The following is a 25,746-nucleotide window of genomic DNA, read 5'->3' as shown; positions in this document are numbered from 1 at the left end:
CCCTAAGCCAGCTGGCATATAAGTGCAATCAAACTGGTGGCCATTTGCAGCTCTGCATTCAGCAGAATCTTCTCTCTTAAAAAATCTCAGAAACTTTTTAAGAAACAACATATCAGACAACTACTTGTAAGAAATGTACCCAAATGTTCTTTTTTCAAATTCATGACAATAAGGAAATCCTACCTATCCATACCCAAAGGCTCTATTATAACCGCTGTAGCTTTACAAATGCTGATGTAGGACAGAAGTCCTCAACAGGAATGCTGTTCCCACAGAAACCGTGTGCTCTCCGACAGAAAATCATCACCTTGCAGTGACTAGTGAGCGTCTTGTGCAGTTCCGAGGAGCACTCTTTCTTTCTTCTGTGTGACACACTGGGGCCTGTGGCTCTGACAGTCCACCCCCATTGCTCTGCTAGCTGGTCCTAGAAGGCCAAGTCAGACCGATATGCTTACCTAATTTTAAAGAAAGCATCATAAACATTATACTCTTTTTTTGCTTTACATCCTTCCAAAATGTATTTGAATCAAACTTATATATAATGCTTAAAGATAATACTACTTCACCAAATGCATCTACAAATTCAAAATCAAATCCTGAACCACTTTCTTTAAGAAACCGGCAAACTGATCCTTAAATTCACATGGAAAGGCAAGGGACCCACGATGGTAAAACATAAATTAGAAAAAATAACATTGTTGGGGTGCCTGAGTGGCTCAGTTGGTTAAGCGTCCGACCTCAGCTCAGGTCATGATCTCAAAGTTCATGACTGAGCCCAGTGCCGGGGCTCTGTGCTGACAGTCTGCTTCGGATTCTGTGTTTCCCTCTCTCTCTGCCCCTCCCCCACTCGCACTTGCGTGCTTCCTCTCGCTCTCAAAAATAAACAAACATTAAAAAAGAAAGAAAAAACATGTCGGAAGGTTCACACTTCCTGATTTGAAAACCTACTAAAAAAGCTATAATAGGGGCGCCTGGGTGGCTTAGTCGGTTAAGCGTCCGACTTTCGCTTAGGTCATGATCTCGTGGTTCGCGGGTTCGAGCCCCGCGTCGGGCACTGTGCTGACTGCCAGCTCAGAGCCTGGAGCCTATTTTGGAGTCTGTGTCTCCCTCTCTCTCTGACCCTCCCCTGCTCACGCTGTCTCTCTCTCCTAGAAATAAATAAAAATATTTTAAAAAAAAAGAAAAGCTCTAATAATCAGTGGAGTAGTAGCATGAGGAAAGACATAAAAATCAATGGAATAGATAAACATTAAAAAAATTTAAAAAGAAACAAAAACAAGTATGGGCAACGATGTGGAGAAACTGGAACTCTCATACAGTGTTGGTGGGAATCTGAAATGATGCAAACCACTGTGAAAAGCAGTCTGGCAGTTCCTCAAAATGCTAAAGAGAGTTGCCATATGCCCCAAAATTCCACTCCAAAGTATATAGCCATGAAAACTGAAAATACAAGTTCATATAAAAGTTGCACATGACAAATAAAATCATAAGTGAAAAACTTACACACAAATAAATGTCCACAGCAGTATCATTCATAATAGCCAAAAAGGGGAAACTGCCCAAAGTCTATCAACTGATAAATGAATAAACAGGATGTGGTACAGCCATACAATATATTCAGCCATAAAAAGGAATGAAACACTGATAAATGCTACAGTGTGGATGAACCTTGAAAATACATGGTAAGTGAAAAAAGCCAAACACAGAAGGCCATATAATGAGAGAGTCCATTGACATGAAACATTCAGACAGAACAAAGCTATGGAGATAGAAAAAAGTAGACTAGTGGTTGCTAGGAATTGAGGACAGGAAGAGAATAGGGAATGATTGCTAATTAAAATTTTTTTTAATGTTTTATTTATTTCTGAGAGAGACGGCATGAGCAGGGGAGGGTCAGAGAGAGAGGGAGATATAGAATCCAAAGCAGGCTTCAGGATCTGAGCTAGCTGTCAGCACAGAGCCCGACGCAGGCCTTGAACTCACAAACCGTGAAATCATGACCTGAGCCGAAGTCGGGCGCTTAACCGACTGAGCCACCCAGGTGCCCTGGAATGATTGCTAATTAACACAGAGTTTCTTCTTGGGGGTGATAAGGATGTTCTAGAACTAGATGGTGGTGATGACCATACAACTTTGTTAATACAATAAAACCCAGTGAATTTCACACTTTAAAATGGTAAATTTTATGGCATGTGAATTATATACCAATAAAAAAGGAGATACAGAAAAACATATATACCACTGGCTTCCAGAAATGTCTATTTAGGATAGATGAACAAAGGTCTGATAAGCTACATGTGAAAAATGACCCACTGGTTCCTGGGCAGATCTGCAGCATTGTGGGTAGTTACTGACTAGCCAGGGTGGTGATCACCTGGGTGTTTACTTGGAGGTAAAAAAGTCAAGCACTGTTATTATAATTTGTACACTTTCTGAAGTTATTCTTCAGCAAAAAATTAAAGGAAGACGGGGCACCTGGGTGGCTCAGTCGGTTAAGCGTCTGACTTCAGCTCAGGTCATGATCTCACGGTTTGGGGGTTCGAGCCCCATGTCAGGCTCTGTGCTGATGGCTAGCTCAGAGCCTGGAGCCTGCTTCCGATTCTGTGTCTCCCTCTCTCTCTGCCCGTCCCCTGCTCATGCTGCCTCGCTCTCTCTCAGAAATAAATAAAACATTAAAAAAAAAAAAACCAGAAAGAACCAAAAGAAACCATATATAAAGAGCTAAAGGAAAGGATGACAGTGCTGTCTCAGCTTATACGGAATACCAATAAAAGACAAAAACTGTATTAAAAAAAACAGAACCAAAGAGAAATTCTGGAGTTTAAAGATATAATAACTGACATAAAAAATACACTAAGTGGTTCAACAGCAGATCTGAGCAGGAGTCAGCACACCTGAACATAAATCAAAATCATCCAGTCTGAGGAGCCTCAGAGACCTGTGAGACACCACTGGGCACAGGATGGAATTCCTACAAGGACTGGAGAGACAGGCACAGAAAGAATATTTGAAGGAATAATGGCCAAAAACTTCTCAAATTTGATGAAAAATAGAAATCTACACATATATGAAGCTCAACAAATACCAAGTAGGATAAAATTATCAAATTGCCTAAAGCCAAAGAGAATCTTGAAAGCAGTAAGAAACAAGCAACACATTGTGTACAGCTGAACCTGTTATTTATAGTAGTTACATTATGTAAGGTCACCAAGCAGACTGTAATTCACGAGTGCTGAATCAGTGCTCTTAGAAGACACACAGAATTCAATTCCTATGAGTCTCTGGTCATAACATTTTCATCAAGCAATCAATACACAACCTTGTTTTTACGTGTTTCTCCTTACACATATCTTATTTAATATATGTTGTTGGTTCATTAATATTGAACTTACAGCCAATAGGACTACCTCATGCTTTAATGAAGCTTATCTAACACATGCATTTTATCCATATGGCACATCATAGCTTTCTTGGGCTTAGGAACACTTGACAGCTCTGTAGCACTATGCTTGGGGCCATTTTAAACAGTGAAATTGCCAACAGAAAGCATAAAAATGCAAAACCTGGGGCGCCTGGGTGGCTCAGTCGGTTAAGTGCCCGACTTCGGCTCAGGTCATGATCTTGCAGTTCATGTGTTCGAGCCCCGCATCGGGCTCTCTGTTGACAGCTCAGAGCCTAGAGCCTCCTTCAGATTCTGTGTCTCTCTCTCTCTCTCTCTCTGCCTCTCCCCTCCTCATGCCCTGTCTCTGTTTCTTAATAATAAATGTTAAAATTTTTTTAAAAAATGCAAAAACTGTGGCACTGGATAGATTATGGAATGGACACTTGTTTACACTCTGAGAGTTGAAATAAGACGGCAGAGCATCACCTTGTTTGACAGCCATAGGGGTGTGCACACTGGGGAATTCAAAATTTTTGGCCACTCTGCACATGTCCAAAAATGACCATAAGAGCTTCACAAGTACTGATTTTGTATTACAAATAAATTTTAGTCACTAAGTCAATCCACAAATACAGAATCTGAGAATACTGAGGATAGACTATACAAATATACTACCTGAAATACCTGTATTCTCAACATAATGGGGTATGCCTCGTCTCAAAAATTTAATATACAAGACATCGACTTTTGAAACAATCACAGAGCTAATGAACATCTTAAAAGATACACAGAGGTTGCTCTTTATGTAGTGAACCCTGAGAATGCTTAACGTTCTGGAACGTAATGGAACGTATCAACAGTTCCATTGTGTGCAACCTGTCAAGATTTCATTGTGATTTTTAAAGGCTCAAGCCTATATAAGGTACAGTCCACCTCATATTTAGAAGTGTATAGTTTTATATGATCAAATTTATACTTTAAGAGAACAATTACATCTGGTGAATCATTTACTCCTTTTCCTTTCAAAAACGTATTATTTAAAATTTTTAAGTATAGGGGCGCCTGGGTGGCTTAGTCGGTTAAGCGTCCGACTTTCGCTTAGGTCATGATCTCACGGTTCGTGGGTTCGAGCCCCGTGTCGGGCTCTGTGCTGACTGCCAGCTCAGAGCCTGGAGCCTGTTTCAGTCTGTGACTCCCTCTCTCTCTGACCCTCCCCTGCTCACGCTGTCTCTCTCTCTCCTAGAAATAAATAAAAATATTTAAAAAAATAAAATAAAATAAAATTTTTAAGTATAATTAACATACAGTGCTATGCTCGTTTCAGACAGAAGAAATGTATTATTTTTCAAATAAAAAATAATTTTTCTAAAATTCAAACAAGTTGGGGGATTACGTTATTAGTCATTAAGCATTTTATTTAAGTGGCACCTGAGTAGGTTAGTTGGTTGGACTTCCGACTTCGGTAAGATCATGATCACATGGTTCGTGAGTTCGAGCCCTGAATTGGGCTCTCTGATGTCAGCACAGAGCCTGCTTCAGATCCTCTGTTTCCCTCTCTCTCTGTCCCTCCACCCCTGGCATTTGCATGCCCATGTGCTCGCTTTCTCTCTTCTTCTCTATCTCAAAAATAAATAAATTAAAAAAAAAATAAACTTTTTATTTTAGTGCTAAGTTCCCAGTGAATATTTTTATACAAACACCAATGGAAATTACAATTGCTTAAAGAACCACTTAACAAGCTAAAATATGTATTAAAATCTCCTCATTGTTTGGTTTGCATATAGCTGCTTCATCAAAAATAATTACTTCAAACAAAAAGACAAACAATAACCAGTATCGGTGACAATGCAGAGAAACTGGGCACTCACACATTGCTGGCAGGATTGTAAAATGGAACAGCACTTTGGAAAAACAATTTGGCAGGTTCTCAAAATGTTAAATATAGTGTTACCACATGACCCAGTAATTCCACTCCTATGTACATGCCCAAGAGAAATGAAAAACAGGGGTGCCTGGGTGGCTCAGTCGGTTAGGTGTCTGACTTCAGTTCAGGTCATGATCTCATGGTTCGTGGGTTTGAGCCCCGCATCGGGCTCTGTGCGGACAGCTCAGAGCCTGGAGCCTGTTTCATATTCTGTGTCTCCCTCTCTCTCTGACCCTTCCCTGCTCATGCTGTCTCTTTCTCTCTCAGAAACAAATAAAAAACATTTAAGAAAAAAAGAAATGAAAAACATATTTTCACACAAAAACCTGTACATAAATGTTCATGGAAGCATTGTTCATAGTAGCCAAAAAATAGAAACAATCCGAATGTCTATCCACTGATGAGATGTGGCATAGCTATAGAATACTGTATGTATATGTATTATGTATACACGTAAAGGAATGAAGTATTGATACAAACTAAAATGGATGAACCTTGAAAACACTGTGCTTATTGGGATGAGCGCTGGGTGTTGTATGTAAGCCGATTTGACAATAAATTATATTTAAAAAAAGAAAGAAAGAAAAGAAAACACTGTGCTAAGTGAAAAAAGCCAGACACAAGAAGCCACATATTATATGATCCCACTGATACGGAATGTCCAGAACAGGCAAATCCAGAGACAGAAAGCAGATTTGTCGAATGGGGAGTTACTGCTAATGGGTACAGGGTTTCTTTTCTGGGTGATGACAAACTACTGAAGTTAGTGGTGATGGTTCTACAACTGTGAATATACTAAAACACACAGTATATAAACTATATCTCAATAAAGCTATAATTTTCTTAAACTTTTAAAAAATGAATTTAAATAATAAATCTTTCATTGCCATTTTCTTTTTTTAAATTTTTTAAATGTTTTATTTCCGAGAGAGAGAGAGAGAGAGAGAGAGGCAGCATGAGCAGGGGAGGGTCAGAGAGAGAGGGAGATACAGAATCTGAAGCAGTCTCTAGGCTCTGAGCTAGCTGTCAGCACAGAGCCTGATGCAGGGCTCGAACTCACAAACCATGAGATCATGACCTGAGCCAAAGTCAGACCCTTAACTGACTGAGCCACCCAGGCGCCCCTCATTGACATTTTCCTTATGTAACTTCTCATTTAACAGCAAAAGGTATATCATAAAAAAACAAGTTTCCCAGGGATACCTTTAATGCCAGCCTTCGTCTCCTTTTCATACATTAGAAAGTTGTATTTAAATCCTGCTAACCAGGGGCACCTGGGTGGCTCAGTCGGTTGAGCATCTGACTTGGGCTCAGGTCATGATCTCACAGTTCGTGGGTTCGAGCCCCGCATCAGGCTCTGTGCTGACAGCTAGCTCAGGGCCTGGAGCCTGCTTCGGATTCTGTGTCTCCCTCTCTCTCTGACCCTCCCCTGCTCATGCTGTCTCTATCTCTCTCTCAAAAATAAATATTAAAAAAAAAATCCTGCTAACCAGAATCTAGAAATGTCAGTGTCAAAAAGATCCATAAAGATCATCTGATTTAAGCCCTCCAATTTACAGATGAGGGGGAAGATCCCAGGATGCTGAACAGCTGGCACTAGACCATAGAGCGCCTGGATCAAACTTGGGCGTACGGACTCTCAGAGCTGTGAATGCATATGTAAATGTTCTGTTCTGAACTATCCCCACTGGCAGGCAGATTAAGCTATGCTGCAGCAACAAATCCTGAAACAAGTGGCTTAACCTGACAGATTTATTTCTTGCTCACATGAAGTTCAGAGTGGTCTGGCAGCCCTTCTTCAACGTGTCGTGACATGATTGGAACTTGTGTTTTCCAGTCATCTCAGCACAAAAAAAGGAACTCAGACCTACTCTTCACTGCTTCCCACTGGAAGCAACAGACATCACTTCCCCTCATGGCCCTTTGACGAGTATTAGTCACATGGTACCAGTGTTGCCGACAAGAGAGGCTGGGAAACGTATGGGCCCACACGGAATACTGGGTAAACATTACCGTCAGCCACAGCTGACAACCCGGCCTTGCTGGGTGTTGTGCAGTTCTGACCGGAGGGTGGACAGAATTCTGATTCCACATGGCAGAGGCTGTTTGGTAATGCAGAGTCCTCAAAGTTGCTTTCCAGATGCCAGGTGATTCCCACATGGGCTGCTCCGGGACGTGGTTCTGCGTTGTGTGTACATCCGCAGAGTTGGGGAGTGGAAGGTGTGGGGAGGGAAAGTCATAGACTCCTTTGAGAAACTGATGAAAAAACACTCCTAGTCAAACACATATCCAAAACACAGAAGTTTCCGTTCAGTTCTGGAATTGGAGCCCCACGTGATGACCCTACCTGCCCTCGTACACCCTGTGCTTCAGGGAGCACCTGTAGAATTCCTTCTAACAAGACCATGTAAGTCCCACAGTCAAGTGGGTTCTTCCCTGAGCAAAGAACACACACGCCCCTTAAGAAGATGAATACTGGCTTTTACTTATTCTTAACAGATCTGTTTTGTTCCCGTGCTGATCTCTGCTGGAGTAAAACTAGACAGTGGTGAATTCAAGGAAATATGATGCAATTGAAATACCACTCAGGTTTTATAGTTTTCAAATAGGATTCTGCCAAGATAAGACGCAGGAAAGGTGGTGACATCCATTTAAGGAGTCGTCTTCACGGCAGTGATAATATCCCTGACAAAATACTGTTGGAAGCTGGGTGATTGGTACCTGAGATCCAGCACTCCATTTGCTCTACTGCTGTGTATGACTGAACATTTCCACAACAGAAAGTTAAAAAGTTCAAAATGCACACAAACGTGCGCAGAAGCACCTGGATATATCCCTTTTGTTATTTTTGTACATAAAATTCTTCTCAACGCTTAATATTTTTCTAATGCTTTCACCCCATATTCATCTGCCTGAAGGGCTAAAATATGATCGGTCCCTTAAGGACATTTCTGTATTTTCTTAAACAGAATTTTCACTGGGAAAATATTCATCACTTATGAATCCATTATTCATATGCATTGTAGAAATCAATATATATTGTGAAAGACCTCAGAAGTTAGTTGTAGTCAAGACTTGTAAGATTTAAGTCATTTTATTCATAAGTTATAATGCTTCCTAAGATTCACAAACACAGCTGAAGCGGACATTTTAGTAGATAAGTCACGTTTTTCAACACCACGGTAGTTTGCTAAATTCTCAATAGATTAAAACTGAACCCAGACCTGATTCTATCATTTAAAACCTTCCTTTCCGCAATCAAATTCATCAGCAATTTCTATTTCAAACAATAACAAAGAACATGCTGGAAACTAGACAAAGTAAGGTCAGCCTGAGAAAATCTGAAGAGCTTCCCTTTATAGAAAGTATGGTGGCTTAAGAGAGTGATCTTGGGGACTGGCTAACTGGGTGGGATCCTGGCTCTGCCACTTACCAGCTATGTGGCCGTGGCAAGTTCTTTAACCTCTCTGTGCCTCAGTTTCATGGTCTGTAAGATAGGAGTAACAACAGTAACTACTGTTATGAAGTTAAATGAGTTTATACACAGAAAGCACATAGAATAACATCTGGTACATCCTGAGCACTAAATGATGAACTTTTTATCATTCCCATATGATAAGTGAGAGTAAGCAGGCCTTGTTATCTCTGCTTGTTTGGAAAAAAGTACAAACAAAGGTCCTTAAAGTCTCCCAACCACTGAACTGAGTAGAAATCTACATATCTCAGGGCAGGAGGCATCACATGTTTCAATGATGTGATAGGTATGATTTGTGAACACAGAGAATAGTTTTAAACCTATCTCAGTCATGAAGCCAGGAGAGAAAATGGGAGTGAAAAGCAGTCCTGTTCTCTACGGCGGTATAGCACAAAGGAGCTTTACTTTAGGATGACAGGCTAAATAAACAGGCACACGTACTTACCTTCCCACTGGCCCCAAATCCTAATGAAATAACCATAAAGACATTCATAAGGGAATCACAACATAACAGTGACGAGAAGGGCTGAGGGATACAGTCTATTTAAATGCCGGTCACTTTCCAGACGATGAAGAGAAGGCAGAGGGAACTGTATGATACAGACCACAGCTGAGCTAAACACTTCCCAGAACATGCAGAGCCAAAGGCCTTTTTTCCTGGAGGAGCTGGATAAACGCCCAGCTTTGAGTCAGCAGGTACAGAAATCAGGAGTGGGAAATAGGTTCATCGACTTGATCTCCTCCATACTTCCCACTGGTGGTCATTCAATCAGTTAACTCCTCCTAAGGCGAAAGGACTGCTGGAAAAACAGGAACCTGTTCTCAATTACCTGTATCATCAACCCAGTTCTTCACTGATAAGGATCATCAGACAGTAGACAAAAACAAAAACAAAAAAAAACCCCAAAAAACAAAAAACAAAACAACCCCCCCCAACAACCAGAGGACAAAAAAGGACACCTACGATGAGAAGCAGATCAGACTCCAGAAGAAACATATATTTTAAGTCCCTGAAATGAAATTCAAACTGGTATCCTCAGAAAGATATCAGATAATGCATCCTTAAACAAAAGCAAGCAAACCATAAAGGAAGCAAAAATCAAGAAATAATTCTTGAGAGTAAGAAATATGATTGCTAAAATGAAAAGCAAGGGAAAAATAAAATGAGAGTGAAGTAGGGTGCAGGAGATATGCACACACATTTGCTTATATATTTTAAAGTAAGCAATAGAAGAATAAATCAAAAACCAATAAAAATGTAGGGGTGCCTGGGTGGCTTAGTCGGTTAAGCGTCCGACTTTCGCTTAGGTCATGATCTCGCGGTTCGTGGGTTCGAGCCCCGTGTTGGGCTCTGTGCTGACTGCCAGCTCAGAGCCTGAAGCCTGTTTCAGTCTGTGACTCCCTTTCTCTCTGACCCTCCCCTGTTCACGCTGTCTCTCTCTCTCTCTCTCTCCTAGAAATAAATAAAATATTAAAAACAAAAACAAAAACAAAAAAAACCAATAAAAATGTTACCTGTGTGGTACAGAGAAGAACAAGAGCATCGAAGGAAGCCATATTTCTCTCAATCTACCTTGCTTTATAGTTTTATCTTCAGGACCAAGTAAATGCTTTGTACAATTAAAAAAACAAAAGTAAATCAAAAAGAAAACAATCCCTAAAAATAAAAAAAAAAAAGAACCTAAACTATTTATCAAATTGGTGGCATAACCACACAGAGAAGGATTATTTCAAGTTGAAAACAGTATTTTTACTATAACTCTTTGGTGTTACTGCCAACAAAGGAGAACAGACACAAATATAAAATCAAAGAAATAAAAATCCTTTAACGATTCCTCTGATTTTGAGATATTAGCTTGAAATCACGATTTACCTTTTTCTTTCCAAAATGTACAGGTTTACTTTACTAAAAAGTCCTAGAAGGATTCACATCTCAGTTGTAATGAATGCCCCTAACACCCCCAAAACCAGAGCTCCTTATAGAAATGGCTGATAGATCTGGGGTCAGAAACAAAAAAGATAAGCCAGAATTCTTATCAGGCCAGAAAGCAAGGAATTCTTCTATTGTGACTCCTGTCAAAAGGACTCAGACTTAACCTGGAGAATAAGCTGTATTAATGGCCAATAATGGAACAAGTTAAGCATAATAAATAAATAAATAGATACTCCCCTAAAGCAAAATTCATTAAATATATAAAAATTAATGAGTTTGGACTTGGCAATGATGTCCTGGATAAAACACCAAAGCACAGGCAACAAAGGAAAAAAAATAGACAAATTGAACTCATCAAAATTAAAACTATTATGCATCAAAGGACACTATCAACAGAGTGAAAAGGCAACCCACAGAATGGGAGAAAATATATGTAAATCATGCCTCTGAAAGAGGATTAATATCCAGGATATATTAAATGTATATAGAGGACTACATACAACTCAAAATAAAAAAACAGAACAAAAACAAAAACCAAAAATCCCAAACAATCTAGTTTCAGTATGGACAAAGGATGTGACCAGATATTTGTCCAAAGAAATAGACAAATGGCCAATAAACACATGAAAAGATGCTCAACATCACTGAACATCAGGAAATTGCAAATCAAAACCACAATGACACACCACTACAAATCCATTAGGAGGGTTATTACAAAAAGAAAACACACACACACACACACACACACACAGAAAATAACATGTTTGCGAGGATGTAGAAAAATTGGAGCCCTGGGCATCATCAGTGGGTATATAAAATGGTACTGCCGCTGTGGAAAACAGTATGGCGGTGCTTCAAATAATTAAACGTAATTACCATATGATCCTACAATTTCACTTCTCGGTATATATACAAAAGAAGTGAAAGCAAGAACTTGAACAGATATTTGTACACTGATGTTCATAGCAGCATTATTCATAACAGCTAAAAGGTGGAAATAAGACAAATGTCCAACAATGGAAGAATGGATAAACAAAATGTGGTACAACCATACAATGGGATATCATTAAGCCTAAAAAGGAAAGAAATTCTGATACATGGTTCAACATGTTCGCCCATGTGTCAAGCTACTTCTCTACTTGTCAGGTCACTGTTCTACAGAAACCTGGCAGTGGTGGCAGTATCTGGGCACTTAAGTGCTAAAGGGAAGAAGGCAGAGATCATGGCCTCCACTTCCGAAGTCACAGCTAGGTAACAGGATCATCAAGCACCCCGTTTCTTCACAAGTGAAGAGTACAGGCAGGTGGAGAGTGCTGCTGATTTCTCTGGGGAGCCTGTCCTTTATCTTTTACATCTGTTTACACATCTTTCACTACGTGCACGCACATGCATGTACACACACACCTAATTTCTCTAGTCAAATACATTCATCTGTTCTTTCAGTTTCAGGTTTTGCAACTTAATTTACCTTGCCAAAATTAATGATCAAATGTAGATGAACCTTTCGAAAAAGATACACAAATGGGCAATAAGCACATAAAAAGATGCTCAACATCATTAGCTCTCCAGGAAATGCAAGTTAAAACCATGATACCACTTCACAACCACTGGGATGGCTTTAATAAAAAAGACAGACAATACCAAGTGTTGGTGACGATGTGGAGAAACTGGGCTCCTCACATACTATCTGTGGGAATGTAAAATGGTGCAGATACTCTGGAAAGCAGACTGGCATTACTTCAAAAGGTTAAAAACAGAATTACCATATAACCAAGCAATTCCACACCTATGTATACACCTAAGAGAAAGGAAAAACATGTCTACACAAAAAACCTGTATATGAAGTTTATTATTCATAATTGTAAAAAAGTTGGGGCACCTGGGTGGTCAGTCCGTTGAGCATCCAACTTCGGCTCAGGTCATGATTTCGTGGTTGGTGAGTTCGAGCCCCATGTCAGGCTCTGTGCTGACAGTTCGGAGCCTGGAGCCTGCTTCGGATTCTGTGTCTCCCTCTCACTCTGCCCCTCCCCTGCTCTGATCTATTTTTGAGACAGAAAGAGAGCATGAGCAGGGGAGGGGCAGAGCGAGAGGGAGACACAGAATCCGAAGCAGGCTCCAGGCTCCGAGCTGTCAGCACACAGCCTGACGCAGGGCTCAAGCCCACAAACCGCGAGATGATGACCTGAGCTGAAGTCAGACGCTTAACTGACTGAGCCACCCAGGTGCCCCAAGATTTAAAAAATTTAAAAAAAGTGGAAACAACCCAAATGTCTATCAACTGATGAATGAACAAAGAAGATGTAGTGTAGCCATGCAAGGGCATATTATTCAGGCATAAAAAGGAATGAAGCATTGATACGTGCTACAACACATATGAGCCCTGAAAATGTTATGCTAAGTGAAAGAAGCCAGACACAAAAGGCCACATACGATAGGACTGCATTAATATGAAACATTCAGGATACACAGATCCACTGAGACAGAAGGCAGATTAATGGTTACCTAGGGCTGGGGGATGAGAAGAGTAAGGAATGACTGCTAACGGGCCAGGTTTCTTTTCAGAGTGATAAAAACATTCTAAAATTGATTATGGTGGTGGTTATAGAATTCTGAAGATACTAAAAATCACTGAATCATATACTTTAAATGGGTGAATTGGAGAGTATGTGAGTTGTATTTCAATAAAGCTGTTATAAAAGAAAAATAAAGATGAACCACTTCATAAACAATTCCCTTTTCAAAGAAAAAAATGCAGAATATTTTCTCTCCTCTCCAGTCCGTAACAATGTAAATCTAAATGTACCCTTGATAATGTGGAGACGCCACAGGAAATTCTTCAGGGAGATTAGTGAAGTTATTGTCTGTGAAGTTCAAAGCCCAATCATTTCCATGTTTTTTGTCAGTTCAGAATGACACAAGCCATATTTAGAAATGCACTCCAGAAAAATGCTTTGAAGAATTTTATTCTCAACATTCATGAATTTAAAATATCTATCCAGGCAAGAGAAAATCCCTGAAAGATTTAGTTCTTTGTTCTCTGAGTCCTAGGACTCTACTTTTTGGCTCCCCTTATCTGTTACCACACTGAGAAGAGTGAGGCAATGCTGACCGAGGAGATGCTCGCTCTCCTAAGCGCCACTCCCATCCCCTTGGCCATTCTTAGCTGCCTCTGTGAGCAACTCCTCCCCTAACAGACCTGAAGCACTGTGGTTCCCCCGAGTTCTATGCTGTGCTTTGTCTGTTTCCATTATCAACATACTCTCCCTGGGAGGATCCCCAAATCCATCTCTCTAGCCAGATCTTTCTCCTGTGCTCCTGACCCCAAATATCCAACTGCCTTCTGGACAGGTCCCCAAATCAAGTGCCCATAACCAACCTTCCTCAGTCTTTCATTGCTACTTTCCTGTCTTAGTGAATGAATGACATCACCACCTACCTACTTGATCCACCATCTCTACCTGTGAGCCAGATGCCTGGGCACTTATCCTCTACTCCTCACACCCCTCTACAGCCACTTAATCATTTAGTCGTACTGTTCCTGCCTCCTTAACAGCTCTCAAGTCTTTTCCCTTCTATCTTTATTGCCAATCCAAAGTTCTGATCTTCTTTCCCTCTTCCTGGGATTACAGAGGAGTCTCCTTCCAAACTCCTGAACTGCTCCATTCTGGTTGTAGTGTCACTGTTCCAGAGCCAATTTAATTATCTATTCTGCTGCTTAACATCAGTTATGGCTGTCCACTACCCTTCCCAGATGTCTTCCCCCACCGCGCTGCCCACCACTGTCCAGATCTTGCTTGTGCCATCTTCCCTCTTATCATGTACATGCTCAGTTCCCTCTGCCTGGAGAGCTCTCCTCTTGGAAGTCTAACTTAGAAATCACCTCCTCTGGGAAGCAACTTTGGCAAAGAGTGAGCTAGGAGTCCCTCTGTGTGCTACTATAACACCCGGTTTTGGGCCACATCTTAGCATCTTTGCTGTATTGTAACATACGGCACCACACTCCCAGTTTCCATGTTTCCCTGCCACCTCCAACCCTCGGGATCACCGAGCTCATTCAAGATATTCAAGAGTGTTAAGTACACTGTAAACATTCAACAGGTATTTGATGAATGATTAGTACGTCATTTATTTATATAATACTGCTGATTTTTATACAGCACTCATACAGTCAGTGCTGCCGCCCACAGAGGCAGTAGTTAAGTGCTAGAAATAAGGATCTGCTTAAAAAAAAAAAAAAAGGGGGGGGGGGCCTGGGTGGCTTAGTCGGTTAAGCATCTGACTTTTGCTTAGGTCATGATCTCGCGGTTCATGGGTTCGAGCCCTGTGTCGGGCTCTGTGCTGACTGCCGGCTCAGAGCCTGGAGCCTATTTCAGAGTCTGTATCTCCCTCTCTCTCTGACCCTCCCCTGCTCACACTGTCTCTCTCTCTCCTAGAAATAAATAAAAAAAATATTAAAAAAAAAAAAAGCTACCGATGACATGCCACGTTCACACAAGTACTCCTCAACAAAACAGACGATTAAGCACCGACGACCTGTCAAGCATTAAACCGAGCTTTAGATACAGAATCTCATTTAATCTTTGCCAGAATCCTAAAATAAAAACAGCTGACATGAACCAAGTGGATACTCAGTACCAGGCTGTGTGCTATGCGCTTCACATATTATCTAATTTAATTCTTTCAATGACCCTGTGAAGTAGGTGAAGCATCTAAAGGGGTTAAGTGAGTTTTTCAGGTTCTTGCCTCGTGGCTAAGGTAGGAGTCACCAACAGAACCGGGTTTGGGGCCTGGTTATCTGCTGCCAGAAGCGGAGCTCTCCACAGCATGATTCCACCTCTGCCAAATATCTAGACGGCAACATTCTGTTTATCACTCTTAGAGAATATGGCTTAAAGCTGTAGTCTCCTTGGAAGTGACAGGAAGTTGAGCTGGATTAATGAAAAGTAAAGAGCTCTCTCTTTAAGAGATCATACCCATATCTATTGCTGATGACACACACATTCAACTCTGGTCAAGATCCTTCCCTCTCAGGACTAGACTCATGGGACATCTCCTCGGGTCCTTCAAACTATACCTAGTCATCCTTTCATTCCCTGCTCCTTCTACGGTATTTACTGTCTTGGTTAAAGGCACCTCCAACCATGAACCTAAACCCAAGATGTTGTCCCAGATGGTCCCTGTCCTGGTCCCTTTGCTTTCAATCCCTTACATTCAATCCCCCCAATTCTGTTCCCTTGGTCTACAGCACCTGCTCCAAAGATGTTAGCTGTTGTTACTGCTACATTCTAAATGCCTCTCATTTTCTTCTTTATACCCGCAGTAGTCTTCTGGAGCAAACAAGACAGGACTGAGAGAGAATGCTTGCTGTGAGGACCAGAAGCCAAGCTGTCAGATGCTCAGGCCCAGCTCTTTCAATGGAAGCACACAGAGGGAAGATATACCTTAGAGTCGGAAGCAAACATTGTATTTTGTTCCATTTCACAAAAGTAGAAGTCAGCATTCAATCCTTTACCACAGTGGTTCTCAACAAGTGGAGGAGAGGATGCTTCAAACGCATACACACACACACACACACACACACACACCTCAGGGGGCATTTGGCAATGTCTGCAAACATTTTTTGGTCATCACAACTGGGAAGTGCTGGGGGCAGAGGCCAGAAATGCTGCTAACTATCCTTCGATGCACAGGACATCTCACTTGTTCATCCAAAGACAGTTACCCAACCCAACATGTCAATGGTGCCACTGCTGAGAAACTGCTCAACAAATGCTTTGAGCACCTTCTGTGTTCAAGTTACCTAATGTATAAAAAGTTACTTCTCTCTGGGAAGAGAATACAAACTTCCCACATGAGTTAAGCTATCACAGACCCACAGTACAGTAAGAGTTATCCTGGGAAAACAAGTGGGTAAATGATGAACAGTGGCGTAGAAAACAAATACCATGAGCAAATACCATGAGTTCAGAGGAAGGAGAACACCACAAAGGCCAAGGCGCTGTTCAAAGATCTTAGAGAGCAGACAGGGCTCCTTAGTCCCCTCTGAGCCTGCCAGGCAAGGCTCTCGCTAAGTGACCAGAACCTATCTTTCCAGCCTTACTTGGAACAGGTCCCTTCAGCCCACCCTCTGCTTCCGCCAGACTCTTCACCCAGGACAGCAGTGGGGCCACAAGGCTAGTCCTACTGATAAAACGGAAAAAACCTCTCACCTACTGCATAGAAGCGCTGCCCCCTACTGAGCCACACCACACCACAGCACACACACCACAGCACACCACAGCACACCAAGGGTAAGGAGGACACGGCATCGTCATCACCTTGACCCAATCACAAAAGCAGGTTCCTGTGATTCCTACAGGAAAGAAGTAGGGACTATGTGGAAAATGTTTTAAATGGCGCAGGCCCTAAGGCCGTGTCCTCTGCCACCCCAAATCAGTGCTTAGCAGCAGCCAGCCAGGAGCTGCCTCATTTCCTGTAGCTGCTTGGTAAAAATAGGAAGTGGGGGAGGAAGTTCGCAAAGCAGAAACAAAAGTAATCACTGCCTAGCTTCCTGAACACAAATCACTGAGCAGGGAGGGTATCATTAAAACATCAAAATGGAAAGGCAGGCATGGAGAGCCAAAGCCAGAGGAAAGGAAGTGACACTTCTGGGTCCACCAAGCCCAGATTATGTCTGTGCCTGGGAGACTGCCCCCAAATAAAACTATGTGCAAAACTGAACACTAGCCTATTATACAGACACAGTTTCCATGGAATTAATTCTAAGCATGTCAATTTAAAGAATCACGCAACAACTCCGGAAACATGAAAGTTCTGTCAGAGTAAAACATGTCAGTGAAAAAGTGTTAAGGAGGCCAAGGTATTTTTTTTTTCCTGTTCAAGAAATGACTACTAAAACTACTGTTAATGCAAAACAAAAACTTATTGAATAACTGATCGGTTGACAAAATCCGAAGCTCATTTATCCCAAACTGAGCTATGGAAACTCAAGGACATAGGAAAAAACCCCAACTACATAGAAACTCTAATCAATGTCCGAATTTACCATAGTTAACAGTGTTTCTATATCTACCCCGCAGCAGCAACACCTTGACCCCTGTGAATGGTGCCTGAATGTTCCAGGCAGCCAGGATACCAGTGCCTGCGGTCAAGGAGCTACTGGTATAAGACGAGAAGAAACCGTCTCCACACAGTGATGTCTGCTGCCTCCTGTCCTGACACTTGCTCTGTAACACTGTAACATTTATCACCACAAAACAGGACATTCCGCTATAATAACAAAGCAAACTGTCATTAGTGGATGTGAAAAGCTTTTTTTTTTAATTTAGTAATCTACAAACTGATAATTTAAGCAGAAGAAAAAATATTTCTAACCATAAAGTCAACAGAGTTGAAATTCAGTTTCAAAATAGCACAGGCAAAAGAAAAGAAAAAAAAAAGGCCAAATGTGTTACATAGTTATATAGATGAAGGGCAATTTTGTTTAAATTGAGGGTATTTTGGGAGTTGGGAGAGAAAGGAAGATCAAAGACTAGTTTATTTTTTTTAAGTTTATTTATTTATTTTGAGAAAAAGTGCAGGATAAGGGAGGGAGGGAGATGGGAAGAGGGGGAGAGGGGGAGAGAGAGAAACCCAAGCAGACTCAGCACTGTTAGCACAGAGCCCGCCATGGGGCTCGATCCCACAAACCAGGAGATCATGATCTGAGTTGAAGTTGGACACTCAACCGACTGAGCCACCCAGGTGCCTCAAAACTAGTTTATTTTTTTAAACAGCATGTAAGTAAGTAGAAAAGTCAACGAAATGAATGGTAATCACCATATATTCAGTTTCATACCAAGAAAAATGGTGAAAATTTAATGGGGGAAAAACCCATTATGGGTTCTCCTGAGGAGAGATCTAGCTATCTACTGAATTTTTCATAATAAATCAACCTACTGTATTCTAAGTCTTGTGTTTAGTCTTATAAAATCAAAAGAGTGACTCAAAACCTGTTGCCTTTAAAACAAAACAAGTATAGAAATTCTGAAAGAATCTTATTAGAGGAACACTCTGAGCCAAAAAACCTTTATTAAATGGAAATCTTCAAAAGAAGGAAAAGCAGGGGTGGTGCAGTTGGCAAAGCCTTGACAAGAAAAGGCTTCTCTACAAATAACTACCACATATCACCAAAGGATAAGTAAATAAAGTTGGTGCTGAAACTTCTGAGAAACTTTGCTCAGGTAAAACCAGGTTTTTATTTATAAACCAAAATGATCCTGGACCATTACGATTTTTCACACTGGGGCACCTAGGTGGCTCAGTCAGTTTAAGTGACCAACTCTTAATTTCAACTCAGGTCATGATCTCACGGTTCAAGTTGGAGTCCTGTATCTGGCTCTGTGCGGGCAGCATGGGGTCTGTTTGAGACTCTCTCTACCTGTCTCTCGGCTCCTACCCTGCTTGTGTGCGCGCTCTCTCTCGCAAAATAAATAAATAAACATTAAAAAAAATCTTAACAACAGGGGCGCCTGGGTGGCTTAGTCGGTTAAGCGTCCGACTTTCGCTTAGGTCATGATTTCGCGGTTCGTGGGTTCGAGCCCCCCGTCGGGCTCTGTGCTGACTGCTGGCTCAGAGCCTGGAGCCTATTTCAGAGTCTGTGTCTCCCTCTCTCTCTGACCCTCCCCTGCTCACGCTGTCTCTCTCTCTCTCCTAGAAATAAATAAAAATATTTAAAAAAATCTTAATAACAATTATCGAAAAAATATTTTTCACATCAAATTCAGCCGTACTATGAAAACATTCACAACAACAAATTTTGCTGCTGAATGAAATTCAGGTATAAATCAAGGAGAATGATTTAAAGTCCATCTTTTTTCTAAACTGAAGTATAGTTGACTGCAGTCAATCATTTTTTAAAAAACACAAGCACTGATGTAATTTTTTTGAACCCAAATTATTAAAACATTCCCCCAAATCTACATCTATTAAAAAACTCTGGTTTATTTTTGTTAGTATATTACAGCATGAAAAATCCTTGATCCATTCAGCTCTGTTTGAGCCTAGTTTTAGCAGTCGTTATTCACAAAGTTTCCAAACATAAAATCAAACTGAACTAATGAAAACTAATGTATCCATTAGAAAGTTATTTATGAAAACTTAATAGTGCTACTCATTCTTAACAATCTGCACTGTGGAACCTATTCAAAATTAACATCAAGTGGGGAAAAACAAGTATTTATCAAGAAGCTTATATACAAATGGGTAAGTCAGACTGTATTCTATAAATTATTTCTCTTACTGTGGAGAGGAATTATACAAATTTTAAATAAATACACTTCAGATTCAGGACCGTTTCTGAAAATTTAAGGCAGCCTTCAAAAATTTTATCAACGGATAATTACCCAGCTCCTGCCTCCAAGTTGGGAACATTGCCTCCAATTCTGCACACCCAGCAAGCCTTCCCATCTCTCAAAAAGAACAAGTCAGAGTCAAGGCAGAGAGACCCCATTCTAGCTCACAAACATCCCAGCCGGTCAGATAATTAGCAGTGAGGACATTCAAAAAGCCTCCTCTCCATCCCTCCCGTTTCCCCCAGGCAGGGAAGACAGCCCTAAAGAGCAGGCCTGCAGAGGCTTACCACCAGGCTCTGCCACTTCTCCAGGCCACGAGGCCTCACATGCTCAAGCATTTACTGAGGTCCTATAATGTGCATTGACACCGCTCCCGGCACTGGGGATACAGCAGTGAATGAAACAGACACAATTCCTGTTCTCGAGGTGCTTACAACCTAATGGGGAAAAAAAGCTCATGCTTTTACCTTGTAGGTAAGAGGCTCCAACACAAAGAGATTTCCTGGAAACAGGCACTGACAAAGTGGAAGTAGTTGTCGGTATGGGTTTGGGAGTCAGACTGACCTAGATATGAATCTTTGTTCTCAGTAATTATCAGTTGAGTGCATGACACTAATCTACGCCTCCGTTTCTTTGAACTCTGCCTCAGTTTCTTCAGTACAGTGGTGAGGCCTAACTCCATAAACTGCAGTACCTGGCCCACCTTGAGTCTCACTCAGGAACTGGAGCTATCCGCTCTGAAAGAGGCTGGGCACTAGTCATGAAGGAAGCATTTTATCTTCTAGTGAAATTCTTCACGCTGCCTCACTGTTAGCGAAAACACCAAAGTTTTCCTCTTCAAAATACCACAGAGTTACAACATTTTGCAAAAATAGTACTTACCTTCCTGCTGCTCTGGCCCCAACGCTCAAGGTCCTGGCAACAAACTAAGAGGCCTGTCCTGTGTCCTCCAGAGGGAAGGAGGTCCTGGCGCCTCCCATTTCCCGGCCCACCACTCCCTCCTCTTCAGCCCCTAGCTGAAGGAAGAGGAGCCAGGACAAGGCTGCCATGGGAATGCCTCGCATTATGAAGCACAGGGATGTGGCTGCGTTCTCTGCGACCCTGAGACCCAGGGGCAGGCTAGGTCTTTGGGAGCTCGACAGAGGGACCACTCTGCCTTCCCTGCCCAGGTTACCACAGCCAGTAGCACTAGAGTCTGGGAGCCAGGCCAGGTCTCCTCTGCCTGTTCTCAGGCATCCACCTCTGGGACCTGGGGGGTGGGGTAGGGGGAAGACTCAGGGATTCCCAGGCTCCCCATCGTAATTACCACCTCGCTAGCACCTATTCCCAAAATTATTTCTAATAAGAAAATTTAGATTTTTTTCCCCAGGTAATATCTAGCTCTAATTTTGCACTCAAAAAACTATCCCATTAACCCTCTTTGCAATAACCCAATTTGAAAAAGCATCTATCAGACTGTGGCCCAGACACAAGGCACACAGTCAAACAGGTAAAAAAAAAAAAAAAAGTGATGGCATCTAGGAATGAATCCTAGAAACAGACTCAGTAAATGTAGAGGCCTGTATCCAAGACACTCACTGGCAGCTTTGCCTATGGGCACCCACCTGGAAGCAGCCCACATGTTCTTCATTAAGGGATTCATTAAATATATTACATAGGAACACCTACCTCATGGTCACTTCAAAGATCAAGGTACAAGCACCACATTTCATCACAACTAGGATGTTATTTACAAATCATATCATTATTTTATATATGTTGAGAAAAAGTCTGCAATGTAACGCTGACGTCCCACCACATGTCATACCCCAGTTCCAGGCTCCCTTCAGCCCCCTGCCTGTCTCATTTCTCTGTCTAGGGCACAGATCACCCCTGAAACAAGTCCCTGTGTTCCCTTTCCTCTCATGTCACTTTTTCTAGATGTTACCCAGATTTAAAATCCGCTGTTTGGAGGAAGCCATCTCGGGCCCCGTCAGTTCCCAGAGCCTGTCGTGAGCTCCCGCAGCCTCCACTGCCATAGGTTTTTGTTAGCTTTGTATGCCTTCCCTTTCCGCATGAAATCCAAGTGCACAGAGAGAGGCTGGACCCACATTCACACAAACCGCGGTGCACAATACAAGGCTGTAACAGCACCACCAGCACAAAACACACTGGTCAGGAACTGTTCTAAGGGCTTCATAAGTACCGACTCATTTATGCCCCACCATAACTCCAGGAGGTGGCTAGGGCAGACTCACCCATTTTCAGACAGGGTAAAATGGAGTAAGGAGGGGCTGTGTGACTTTGAGATTAATGACTTGTAAGTGGCAGAGGCAGGAACTGAATCCAAGCAGTATGGATAGAGTCCTTGTTCTCGACATCTATGCTACATTCCCCCCTCTTAATGACTGCTACATACATGGCAAATATTTAAAAATTTGCTTTTATTAGGGCACCTGGGTGGCTCAGTCGGTTGAGCATCTGACTTCGGCTCAGGTCATGATCTCACGGTTCGTGGGTTCAAGCCCCGTGTAGGGCTCTGCGCTGACAGCTAGCTCAGAGCCTGGAGCCTGCTTTAGATTCTGTGTCACCCCCTCTTTCTGACCCTCCCCTGCTCACGCAGCCCCTCTCTCTCTCAGAAATAAATAAAACATTAAAAAATTTAAAAATAAAATAATATAAAAATTTGCTTTTATTAACTTTTAATTGAAAATAGAATACACATATACAGTGAAAAGAAAATCATATAGTGTATGTGAGAAAAAGCTAGGTCAGTCTAACAGCTTAGATTTTTGGGGCCTCATTCCAAAGGCAACCAGTGTTTCTTTTCTATCATTCCAGAAATTTTTTTTTCTACACTAAGAAACCTACTTCATGGGACACCTGAATGGCTCAGTCGGTTAAGTATCTGACTCTTGATCTCAGTTCAGGTCTTGATCTTAGGGTCATGAGTTCAAGCCCCATGTTGGGCTCCGTGCTGGGTGTGAAGTCTACTTAGAAAAAAAAAACCCACCCCAAAACAAAACTATTTCATGTGTATCTCTCTCTCTCTCTTTTACACAAATGGGCCCATATATAGTGTTCTTCATCTTGCCTTTTTCATTGAATGTCTGAGCTTGATGCATATCTATACCTATATCATTTTTATTCAATGCTAAGATACATATATTTTCACATTTTAACCCAAGACGGTTCCATAAGGTCAGAGGATCTCGGTGGGCATGGACTTCATCAGGAAACAGAGGAATCACAAAGGCTTTTAAATGTACAAAAGATACCCAGTGTTAGCCTTGCAGAGATGTGCAGACTGAATCACCACCAGGCAGACACCAACCAGCTGACACTCGACAGGTCACTTCTGTCATATATGGATCTACTTCATGGGGCTGTTGTAAAGACTAAACAAGGTAATACACACAAAACACGTGACATCAAACCTGGCTAGCAAAATGAGTCTAAGAGATTAACATAACACCCGACACACTGTTAGTGCCCAATAAGTTATATACTGTCTTAACTGTTTCAAGAGCTGGCCCCACTTTCCTCTCCAATATCATTTCCCTCTACTTCCTTATTCATACCTGTCCATCCTTTACCTTAAAACTCTACAGCTCACAAACCTCAGCCTGCTCACCTCTACACCTGTGTACCTGTCACAGCCCTCCCTAAAAGTCCTCTCCCCTCACTGTGGTGAACTCACATCCTCCCACAGTACTCAGCTCAAGCCCATCCTTCTCCAGGGAATCTTCCCTGAAGACTGCAGATGGACTGTCTGGATGAGCAGTTTGCGAAGACTGTATCTATCACGACTACCCCTTCTGGTCCTTGGTTTTGTCAGTGCACCCAGGAACAAGCAGGTCCAGGGCAACCAATTCAGGTCACCCAAAGATGACTATGTATGAACCAGAAAGCCAGTTACAAAGTTTAGAAACACTGGTGACAGCTAATATTTACTGAGCACTTACCAGATGCCAGGCAGCAAAGAGGAAGGTACTACTATTACCCCCATTCTACAGAATAGCAAACAGAGAGATTAGCCAGGACCCAAGACGAGGATCTGATCTGAGCAGTCTGCAAATGGAGGTCTCAACCATTCAGAATCTCTCCTTGGCAGGAAATCTCCATGGGAAGCCAAGTTCTAATCAGAAGGTATCAGGAGTAGGGAAGCGAAGCAAGGCAAAGATTCTCCTGGGTAGAGGCATCAAAAGAGATGCATCTGCTTGGTGGTGCAGAGGCTCACAGACGGACTGTACACAGCTCTCTGGCCAGAGCCCCCGGCAGTGCTACAGACATGTCACCCACGTCCTCTCTTGGACCTGCAACCCCAATTTTCAGACACCACCCCACCCTTCTCCTAGAGATGTAGTCTTTCTTTTGAGGATACAAAATTAAGTTTAAGCATTCTGGCTACAAACACATTCCAGACATGCCTTCCTGGGGTTATAGCTGGGTCATTTTGGTTGAACTTAAAGTTTTCCCTGAAATTCTCTAAACGACACTTACAAAATGTCTCTTGGTTTACATCTTTTCTATAGACAGTTGTTTTATTCTCATTTCTTTCTCAGATGATCACTGATTCATTCAACAAATACTTGATTGTTCCTAGAACACTGTCTTCTAGGTCCTGGAGAGAATAGCAGTGAACCGGACAGGCAAGATCTCTGAAACCTGGTGGAGTTTATTATGCGTCTCCCCGCTCCTAGGCGATACTTTATGGCAATTGTTTATTTGGCCTTCTCATTCAGGCTGTGCCTTTCAGCTCTGTATTCCAGTTTCCCACTATAGTAACTGGTCCATTCTGTGAGTACTCCATAAATGTGAGTTAATGAATAAAATCACTGGGTCTCATCTTTCTCATCCAGGATGGGACCAGATTATGTCTGAAGTCCTTAAGAGTAAATATACAAAGTCTAAATCAGGGGCGCGTGGGTGGCTTAGCCGGTTAAGCGTCTGACTTTCGCTTAGGTCATGATCTCGCGATTCGTGGGTTTGAGCCCCGCGTCGGGCTCTGTGCTGACTGCCAGCTCAGAGCCTGGAGCCTGTTTTCAGTCTGTGACTCCCTCTCTCTCTGTCCCTCCCCTGCTCACGCTGTCTCTCTCTCTCTCCTAGAAATAAAAAAAACATTAAAAAAAAAAAACTTAAAAAAAAAGTCTAAATCATGTTAAAGGGACAGAAAGCAAATAGCAAATACAACTAAAATCTGGAAGGAAAATGCAGTGAGATAGGTCTTTACAGACATGAAAGGCCACTTTGGGAAGTAATGAAGGGCTCCCTCACCTGGAGAAAGCATAGCCTCGAAACATGACCAGGGGTCTGTTGGAGATAAAGAAATGACTTNACAGGAGTGAGGAGGGGAAGTGGTTCTCTCATACTGGAAAGTCCGAAGGAGCATGTTTTTTGGGGAAAAGAGGTAGAGGCATGAAGCTAAGCCTTGGAAAATGCTCACAGATGTGGGAAGACAACCAACAAAGACAAGTGAAAAAGCACAGTCACAAAGTTAAGGACCACAACGGCGCCACGTCAAGAAGTCCAACCAAGAGGAGACTGACAACAGCGAGAAAATCTGGCTCATCACGCCAAATATTTACAGTCAAGGTCAAGGGAAATGAGTAAGCAGCAGCCACTGCATCTATCAATTGGGTCTCAAGAGCAGTTTCAATAGACATGAAGACATTTGAAGCACAACCCCTCACTTATTCAGGCTCTTGGTGAATTTATACT

General features: G+C 42.0%; 1 protein-coding gene across 4 annotated transcripts in view; it reads right to left on the bottom strand.

Annotated features, from left to right (window-relative positions):
- The window catches only part of GARRE1 (granule associated Rac and RHOG effector 1), a 78,233-nt gene that overhangs the window by 50,744 nt on the left and 1,743 nt on the right, over positions 1-25,746 (bottom strand). Inside the window, exons 1-2 of one of the 4 annotated variants that reach the window (XM_077754659.1) lie at positions 7,320-7,530; positions 308-455 (exon numbers count right to left, since the gene is read on the bottom strand). The exons of 1 other annotated variant lie outside the window; for it this stretch is intronic. The gene's annotated coding sequence lies outside the window, so the exon portion shown is untranslated. Of the gene's footprint in view, positions 1-307; positions 456-7,319; positions 7,531-20,928; positions 20,956-25,746 lie in introns of those variants that run through there. 2 more of the 4 variants (XM_077754661.1, XM_077754660.1) reach the window with 2 other exon arrangements.

Source organism: Crocuta crocuta, unplaced genomic scaffold (assembly GCF_008692635.1).
Source record: "Crocuta crocuta isolate KB4526 unplaced genomic scaffold, BGI_CrCroc_1.0 scaffold121, whole genome shotgun sequence".
Classification (NCBI taxonomy): Eukaryota; Metazoa; Chordata; class Mammalia; order Carnivora; family Hyaenidae; genus Crocuta; species Crocuta crocuta.
Note: the sequence above shows the minus strand (reverse complement) of the source record. Positions and strands in the feature narration are given on the sequence as shown.